The sequence below is a fragment of the Elephantulus edwardii genome, unplaced genomic scaffold (assembly GCF_000299155.1).
Source record: "Elephantulus edwardii isolate Elephantulus edwardi_28Jun2011 unplaced genomic scaffold, EleEdw1.0 scaffold00044, whole genome shotgun sequence".
NCBI classification, from domain to species: domain Eukaryota; kingdom Metazoa; phylum Chordata; class Mammalia; order Macroscelidea; family Macroscelididae; genus Elephantulus; species Elephantulus edwardii.
The window spans coordinates 15,189,115-15,198,003 of NW_006399794.1; the positions used below are offsets into that span (position 1 = coordinate 15,189,115).

Genomic DNA, 8,889 nt, shown 5'->3' on the forward strand with positions numbered 1-8,889 from the left:
TTACTTTGTCATCCCATGCTGCCTTTTGAAATTTTCTATTCAACTCTTTAGTATCTTGAATTCTTCCTTGTGCTTTGGCTTCTCTACACTCCAGTGCAATCTTCAGAGTTTATTCTGACATCCATTTTGGTCTTTTCTTCCTTTTCTATCTTTCTAATGACCATTGCACTCTTTCTGGATGATACATTTGACATCCTCCCACAACTCATCTGGTCTTCACTCATTAGTGTTCAAGGCCTCAAACCTGTTCCTGAGATGATTCATTCAGTTGGGATAGACTCAAAGTCATATTTTGTTTCCTGTGGACTTGGTTTAATTTTCCTCAGCTTCAGCTTGAACTTGCATATGAGTAGTTGGTGGTCTGTTCCACAATCAGCTATTGGCCTAGTTTTCACAGTTGATATTAAGTCTCTCCAGTGGTTCTTTCCACTGTAGATTATCCAAAAATGACTGGAACAGCACATCAGCAGAGAACTGCCAGAAGTCCAGGCTGGGTTTAGAAGGAGTCGTGGTACTAGGGATATTGTAGCTGATGTTAGATGGATCTTAGCTGAAAGCAGAGAATACTGGAGGAATGTATATCTGTGTTTCATTGACTATGCAAAGGCATTTGACTCTGTGGATCATAACAAACTGTGGCTGACTCTGAGAAGAATGGGAATCCCAGAACATTTGATCGTGCTAATGTGAAAACTATACTTGGGCCAAGAGGCAGTTGTCAGAACAGAGCAAGGAAACACTACATGGTTCAAAATTGGGAAGGGTGTACACCAGCGATGTGTCCTGTCTCCATACCTTTTCAACCTGTATGCAGAGCAGATTATGCGGGAGGCTGGACTCTATGAGGAGGAATGTGGGGTCAATATTGGTAGAAGATCTATCAACAATCTGCGATATGCAGATGACACAACCCTGCTTGCTGAAAGTGATGAGGACCTGAAGTGCTTGCTGCAGAGGGTCAAGGACTGCAGCCTCCGATATGGATGAGGCTCAATGTCAAGAAGACAAAGATTCTCACCACTGGGCCAATTGGCAGCATCAGGATGCATGGTGAAGAGATTGAGATTATACACAGCTTTAGTTTGCTTGGCTCCATAGTCAACAGTCTTGGCACGAGCAGCCAGGAAATTAAGAGGCGCATTGCCATGGGAAAGTCTGCTGTGAGGGACCTCTCCAAAGTACTGAAGAGTAACAGTGTCTCTCTGGAGACTAAGGTGCGTCTGATACAGGCGATGGTCTTTGCTGTCACTTGTTATGCATCAGAGAGTTGGACAATAACTAAAGAGGATAAAAGGAGAATTGATGCCTTTGAGCTGTGGTGCTGGAGAAGAGTATTGAGGATACCATGGACTGCTAGGAAAACAGATTCATTCTGGAAAGTGTCAAATCTGGCAGCTCCTTGGAGTCAAGGATTCTGAGGTTCCATCTAACATATTTTGGACCTGTTGTAAAGAGGGACCAGTCCTTGGAGAGGGACATCATGGGTGGAGGGACAGCGCAGGAGGGGAAGGCCCTCTATGAGGTGGATTGATTCAGTGACTGGGGTAATCGGGATGGGTGTATTGGAGACAGTACGATTGGCACAGGACAGAGCAGAGTTTAGGGCTGTTGTACATAGGGTCGCTATGAGTCGTAAGTGACTCGGCACATAACAACAAACAACAACCATAATAGTGAGATAAAGATGTGATAAGGATCTAACTTTAAAGAACTTCGACTAATGCTGAGGTGTGATGTTCTACTTATCTTTGTCCTGTTTATTCCATGAGCTATGTATTCTGATTTTTAAAAAAATTTATACTGTTTATTTACAAAGTTTGAATATATTGTTTTTCACAAAAGATTCTTCCCACTTACTTTACCCATTGATATGTACAAATGTATGATTAACACCCCAACCACCCACCAATCCTCACACCTCTACTTCCAGTCTCTGTGGGTACTCATACTCATTCTACAATAATGGTTTTAGACAGTATTTGTCCTTGTGGGACTGATTAGGTCACTCAGTAGCATGCTCTCCAGTCTCTCCCAAGTTAAGTAGTAATTTACAAAATGATTGCTCATGCATGCTGCATAGTATTTCATTGTGTGAATGGACCACAATTTCTCAGTGCATTTATTTGTGGTTGAAATCTTGCAATGATGAATAATTGGTCTCTGTTTGAGCCTCAGTTCTCATTTTCTTGGGATATATTCTTCAGTATTCAATACGATTGAAGCTCAGCATCAAGAAAACAAAGATTCTCACCACTGGGCCAATTGAACCATCATGATGAATGATGAAAAGATTGAAATTGTTGACAGCTTCAGTTTGCTAGCTCTACAATCAACACTCTCGATACCAGCAGCCAGGAAATTAAAAGGCAAATTGATTTGGGAAAGTCTGCTGTCAGAGACCTCTCTAAGGTACTGAAGAACAACAATGTCAGTCTGGAAACTAAGGTGAGCCTGATACAGGTCTTTGCAATTACTTGCTATGCATCAGAGAGCAGGACAATGACTAGAGATGATAAAAGAAGAGTTGACACCTTTGAAGTTTGGTGCTGGAGAAGAGCATTGAATATACCATGGAGTGCTAAGAGAACAAACAAGTTCATCCTGGAGAAGGTGAGGCCAGGCTGCTCCTTGGAGACAAGCATTCTGAAGCTCTGTCTGAGGTACTATGGACATGTTGCAAAGTGGGATAAGTCCTTGGAGAGGGATGTTATGCTTGAGAGGGTGGAGGGCCAGCTCAGGAGAGGAAGACCCTCGATGAAATGGATTGATTCCGTCACTGGGGTAATGGGGATAGGCATGTCAAAGAGAATAAAATTGGCAAGGGATAGAGCAGGATTTAGGGCTGTTGTACATAGGGTCGCTGTCAGTCGCATGCAACGCCACAGCACATAAAAACGACATTCCAAGCAATGGAATAGCTGGGCCATATGGAAATTTTATGTTCAGCTTTTTGTGAAAATGCCAAACTGCTTTCAGAATGGTTATACCAACCAGTAGTGTATGAGAGTTCCCAGCTCTCAAGATCCTTTTCAACATTTGTTACTTTCTGTCCTGCTAATCTTTGCCATTACTGCTGGGGTGAGATTGTATCCAACTGTGGTTGTGGTTTGCATCTCTCTTATTTCCAATGATTTTGAAAATTTCATGTTGTACATCCATATGCCTTCTTCTGTGAAAAAATGTTTTCATGCCTTTTGCCTATTTTGCAATTGGGTAGTCAGTCTTTTTTTGCAATAATTATCATTATGAGAATGAGTTAGTTCACTCAGCATAATACACTCCACTCTCTCCCAAATTCTATAGCAATTTTCAAAATCATTGCTCTTGAGGAGCACCATTTAGTTCTCTTAAATCCAACCTACAGTTCACCTCAGTCTACTTGCCACCTGAATATTCATTGGTGCTGTGATATAGTCTTCCTTTGTGAAGTGAAATCTTGTATTGAGGGTTTTGTGATTGTCTGCTGCTTCCAAGTCATGGTAATGTGGTTGTTGTTTTTGTTTGTTTGTTTTTTAGAACTTGGCCTATTTTGGCCTATCTTGGCTTGTGAGTGGTAGCTGCTGGTGTACCTCTGTACCTGTGTGCGGACTGTCTGTGCAGTGTTGTTGTTGTTCAGGTGGTGACAGTTGGTGACAATTAAGGTTTAATGCTGGCCAGTTGTACATTTCTACTCACAGAGCCCAGGCTCCCAGATAATCTGTTCTGCATACAGGTTGAAAAGGTATGGAGACAGGACACATCCCTGGCATATGCCCTTCCCAATTTTGAAGCATGCAGTGTTTCCTTGCTCTGTTCTGACAACTACCTCTTGGCCCAAGTATAGGTTTCGCATTAGCATGATCAAGTGTTCTGGGATTCCCATTCTTCTCAGAGTCAGCCACAGTTTGTTATGATCCACAGAGTCAAATGCCTTTGCATAGTCAATGAAACACAGATATACATTCCTCTGGTATTCTCTGCTTTCAGCTAAGATCCCTCTAACATTAGCTACTATATTCCCAGTACCATGACCCCTTCTAAACCCAGCCTGGACTTCTGGCAGTTCTCTGCTGATGTGCTGTTCCAGTCATTTTTGGATAATCTTCAGCAGAATCTTTCTTGCATGTGAAATCAATGATATTGCTCTATAGTTTCCACTCTCTGTTGGCTCACCTTTCTTTGGAATGGGAGCAAATATAGATCTCTTCCAGTCAGTTGGCCAAGTGGTTGTTCTCAGATATCTTGGCACAACTTAGTGAGCACATCCAGGACAGCATCTGTTAGCTGAAATATGTCAGTTGGTATACTATCTATTCCTGGGGCCTTATTTTTTGCTATTTCCTTCAAAGCAGCTTGGACTTCTTCCTTCATCACCATAGGCTCTTGCTCATATGCTGTTTCATGAAATTCTTCTGTGTCTGCCAACTCCTTTTGATACAGTGACTCAGTATATTCTATCTTCTTTTAATACTTCCTGGATCATTTAACATTCTGCCAAAAGCATCCTTGATTATAGCAACTCGAGGTTTGAATTTGTTCTTCAGTTCCTTGAGCTTAAGAAATACTGAGCGACTTCAGCTGATGAGGGAGAGAACAGTTTAAAAACAATATATTTTAGGGCATTATGATTATCATAGGAGTTTGGAATGAGGTTTGCAGAGTGGAGTATACTCGGGGTGAGGGTGGGAGGGCGCGAGGGGATTGTATGCCAATGAAGGAGTTTTTATTTTGCTTTTAATGAAGAGCGAACTGGGAGTCGGGGTGGGGTGGGCGGTGAGAAAAGTGCAACAATGAATGAATGGAAATCCAAACTCTCTCTAAATGTCCATTGAAATCAGTAAAAAAATAAATAAATAAACAGGAAAAAAAACCCTGAACCTTAAAGAAGCAGGCCAATTTATATAATAGGAATATGGTTAAGAAAATACTATGATTTTCAGTAAATCCTGCTTTTGATATAAAGGCATTTATCTGGTAAAAAAAACTATTGCCATTTTTCTAGTTAAATTGAGAAGTAAGAGTCTGAAATGTACCAACATTTTGAATGGCATTTGAAACAAAGCATTAGAGTGAAACTCAATTAAAAGCAAGTCACAAACCTCTTGAAATAAAAAAAATAAATAAAAAATTTTAAAAAAGAGATGCTGAATGACTTCAGCCCTTTTGATTTTCTGACTCCAGCTCCTTGTACATTTCATTGTAATATTTTACTTTGTCATCCCACGCAACCTTTTTAAATCTTCTATTCAGCTCTTTAGTATCTTGAAGTCTTCCTTCTGCTTTGGCTTCTCTGTGCTCCAGTACAATATTCAGAGTCTCTTCTGACATCTGTTTTGGTCTTCTCTTCTTCCTCTTCTGTCTTTGTAATGACCATTTGTATTCTTCCTGGATGATACCCTTGATCTATCAACAATCTGCATTATGCAGATGACACGACCCTGCTTGCTGAAACTGAGGAGGACCTGAAGCACTTGCTGCAGAGGGTCAAGGACTGCAGCCTTCAATATGGATTGAGGCTCAATGTCAAGAAGACAAAGATTCTCACCACTGGACCAATTGGCAGCATCAGGATGGATGGTGAAGAGATTGAAATTGTTCACAGCTTTAGTTTGCTTGGCTCCACGGTCAACAGTCTTGGCACCAGCAGCCAGGAAATCAAAAGGCGCATTGCCATGGGAACGTCTGCTGTTAGGGACCTTTCCAAAGTTCTGAAGAGCAATGGTGTCTCTCTGGAGACTAAGGTGTGTCTGATACAGGCCATAGTCTTTGCAGTTGCTTGTTATGCATAAAAGAGTTGGACAATGACTGGGGAGGATAGAAGGAGAATTGATGCCTTTGAACTATGGTGCTGGAGAAGAGTATTAAGGGTACCATGGACTGCTAGGAAAACAAACAGATTCATCCTGGAGAGGGTTAAACCGGGTGGCTCCTTGGAGGCAAGGATTCTGAGGCTCCGTCTAACATACTTTGGACATGTTGTAAGGAGGGACAGGTCCTTGGAGAGGGACATCATGCTTGGGAGGGTGGAGGGATGGGGAGGGACGGTGCAAGAGAGGAAAGCCCTCTAAGAGGTGGATTGATTCAGTGATTGGGGTAATTGCGATGGGTGTATCGGAGACATGATTGGCACAGGACAGAGCAGAGTTTAGGGCTGTTGTACAGAGGGTCACTATGAGTCGCAAGCGGCTCTACAGCACATAACAACAAGAAGTTGTTATACATGAAGCCTCTTTATTGGTGTGTATGGATGCTCTGTCCTTGCAGGCCATAAGGACCTCCATGAGGTAGGTGCTCAACTCTTTTCACCAATGGGGTGATTAGCATTACGTCTTTTTCTTTTCCTCTTGAACTTTGGTAGAGGGGATCCTTGAGGGTCTGTCTGAGTTTTTGATACTCTAACTGTCTTTAAGTCTGAGTCTTTCTCAACATTGGAGTCCGGCTGCCTCTATGTAAATTCCTATGTCAGTATACCTTTATGGTGTGGCTATAAAGAAGTACAGTTTAAAATTTCTTGTTTGATGTTAGCTGTAGGGTGGCAGTATAGGGTAGGGAGGGACCTAGGAGCCTAGTCCTGGAATTGAGTGTGGCCTGAGCTTTAAAAGCCATTCTGTATACATTATTTATTCCCTCTAAGTTTCCCCCCAATTCCGATGTCAGTCTTGCTTTACAACAGTGACACTGTGCAGTATGTGTTCTTTTGTAACTGAGGTTCACGCAGCATAATGTCCTCCAAGGTAAGCCATTTTGTATAATGAGTACTTTATCTTTTAATGTTGCATAGTATTCTATTGTGTGAATATACCACAGCTTCTCTATCCATTTGTTTGTTAATGGACCCTTGGATTGTTTCCAACTCTTTGCTATTGTGAACAAAGCCACAATAAACATGGGTGAGTATATATCTGCTTGGGTGGCAGTTCTGGTTTCTTTAGGGCATATTCCCAGGAGTGGAATTGCTGGGTCAAATGTATTTCTATTTGCAACTTTGATTAATGCACCATATTTCTTTCTATTGTGATTGTACCATGTTATACTCCCACCAATAGTGAATAAGGGTTCCAGTTTCTCTTCAATCTCATCAACATTTGTTGTTTGCTGTTCTGTTATATTTTGCTATTCTTACTGGGGTGAGATGATATCTCATAGTTGTTTTGATTTGCATTTCTCTTAGAGCTAGGGATTTTGAACATTTCTTCACATATTAGTTAGCTATATGAATGTCTTCTTTGGTTAAGTGTCTGTTCATATCCTGTGCCCACCCATATTACAACTGGGTTGTTTATCTTGTTGTGGTGCTCAAGTATTTTATAAATTCTAGATATAAGTTCCTTAGCATACATGTCATTGACAACTATTTTCCCAGGCTGAGGCTTCTCTTTTTACCCTGTTGGAGAAGTTTTTGGATGTGCATAGGAATTTTATTCTTAGAAGGTCCCATTCATCTATTTTATCCTCTCCTAGTTGTAGGTTTTTCAGGATGCTTGTAAGAGTATTTATGTTGTGGTTTAGGGCTTCTAGAGTTCTTCTAAGCTTTTCTCTAACGAAGCATAGTGGAGGGGCCTGGAGAGGGAAGGGGATTGTATAACAATGAAAGACTTTTTTTTTTACTTTTTTTTTAAGATGGTGAATAAATCAGTATTGAACCATTTGGTTTACAATACAGAGTAAGAAGAAAATATATTTTCCTTAACCAATATTTTACAGAGTCAAAGTAAAATATTTTAAAGGATTACATTTTTCAAAAATGAAGAGCAAGAAAATAATTTCGACTTGATTCCTTGAAATTTGCCCTAAACACAAAGTAACCAACTAATTTTTTTCAATGCCTTATTTTATCACTCAATATCCACTAATTCCACTTCAAAAATCAGTCTTGTGTTTGGTGGAATTTTGGCATCAGGTTGTCCTTTCTTTCCATAAGCCCATTCTGGTTCACCTAGGCAAGGCTTTTCTCCCTTACTCATAGTCAAGAGTGCTTCATCCCATCCTCTAATAACTTTACCAACTGCAGTCTTAAAACTTAAAGGCTTGGCATTTTTCTTCTTCTTTGAACTTGTTAGAAAATTAGTATCAAAAAACACTACCATCTTGTAGTGTTCTTGTATACCAACAATGAACAACAGCTCCTTTTTTAGGAAAGTTGGTTTTATCTCCCCTTTTTTTATTCATTTTAATGAACATTTACAGAGATTTTGGATTTTCATTCATTCATTGTTACACTTTTTTCTTTAACCCCCCTCTCCCCAGTATGCTCCTCTCTTTGAAAAAAACAAAAGAAACTTCTTCATTGGTACACAATCCACCCCACAACCCTTGTCCCCGACCTTTTTAAGAACAGATTTTGTATATTTTGGTGGGCTGTCTTCCAGGGTCTCTTCAGACTTGGTTTCTTTGGGTTTGTCATCATTAACTTTCAGGTTTTTCACCCGTTCCAACACCTTATTAATATTTTCAGTACCTTTGAAACGGTTTAAAAAAGATGGTTATAGACTGTAACCAAATGGTCCTTGTTAGCTGTCTCCTGGAGAAACTGGATAATGTCCTTCTTGGGTAGCTGCTCAATGAGCAGTTGCTCCACTGTCCACGCCCACTGCAGGACATTTGCCACCATCTTCCCTCTCCATTTCTACTTTTTTTTTTACTTTCAAAGAGATGTTATGAGTGTAAGAGAAATATATTAATTTTGCTGTAACACATATTATGAGATATCTTAAATTGTGATTTGCTGTAAAATGCATTATTAAATATGTTTGCTTGGAAAATATTAAAATGAATTTGATGCTTAAGTATAGAAATAAGAATATTTATGAAAAAATATACTAGCAATTTAACATGACAAATGGGCCTCTTTGAGGCCTAGCGCCCCACTGACCACAACAAGTGTGGACCCTTGATAAAGTGGTATGACTG

General features: G+C 40.3%; 1 pseudogene; it reads right to left on the reverse strand.

Annotated features, from left to right (window-relative positions):
- Positions 1 to 7,814: 7,814 nt before the first annotated feature.
- Positions 7,815 to 8,590, reverse strand: LOC102874816 (annotated as a pseudogene).
- Positions 8,591 to 8,889: the final 299 nt, after the last annotated feature.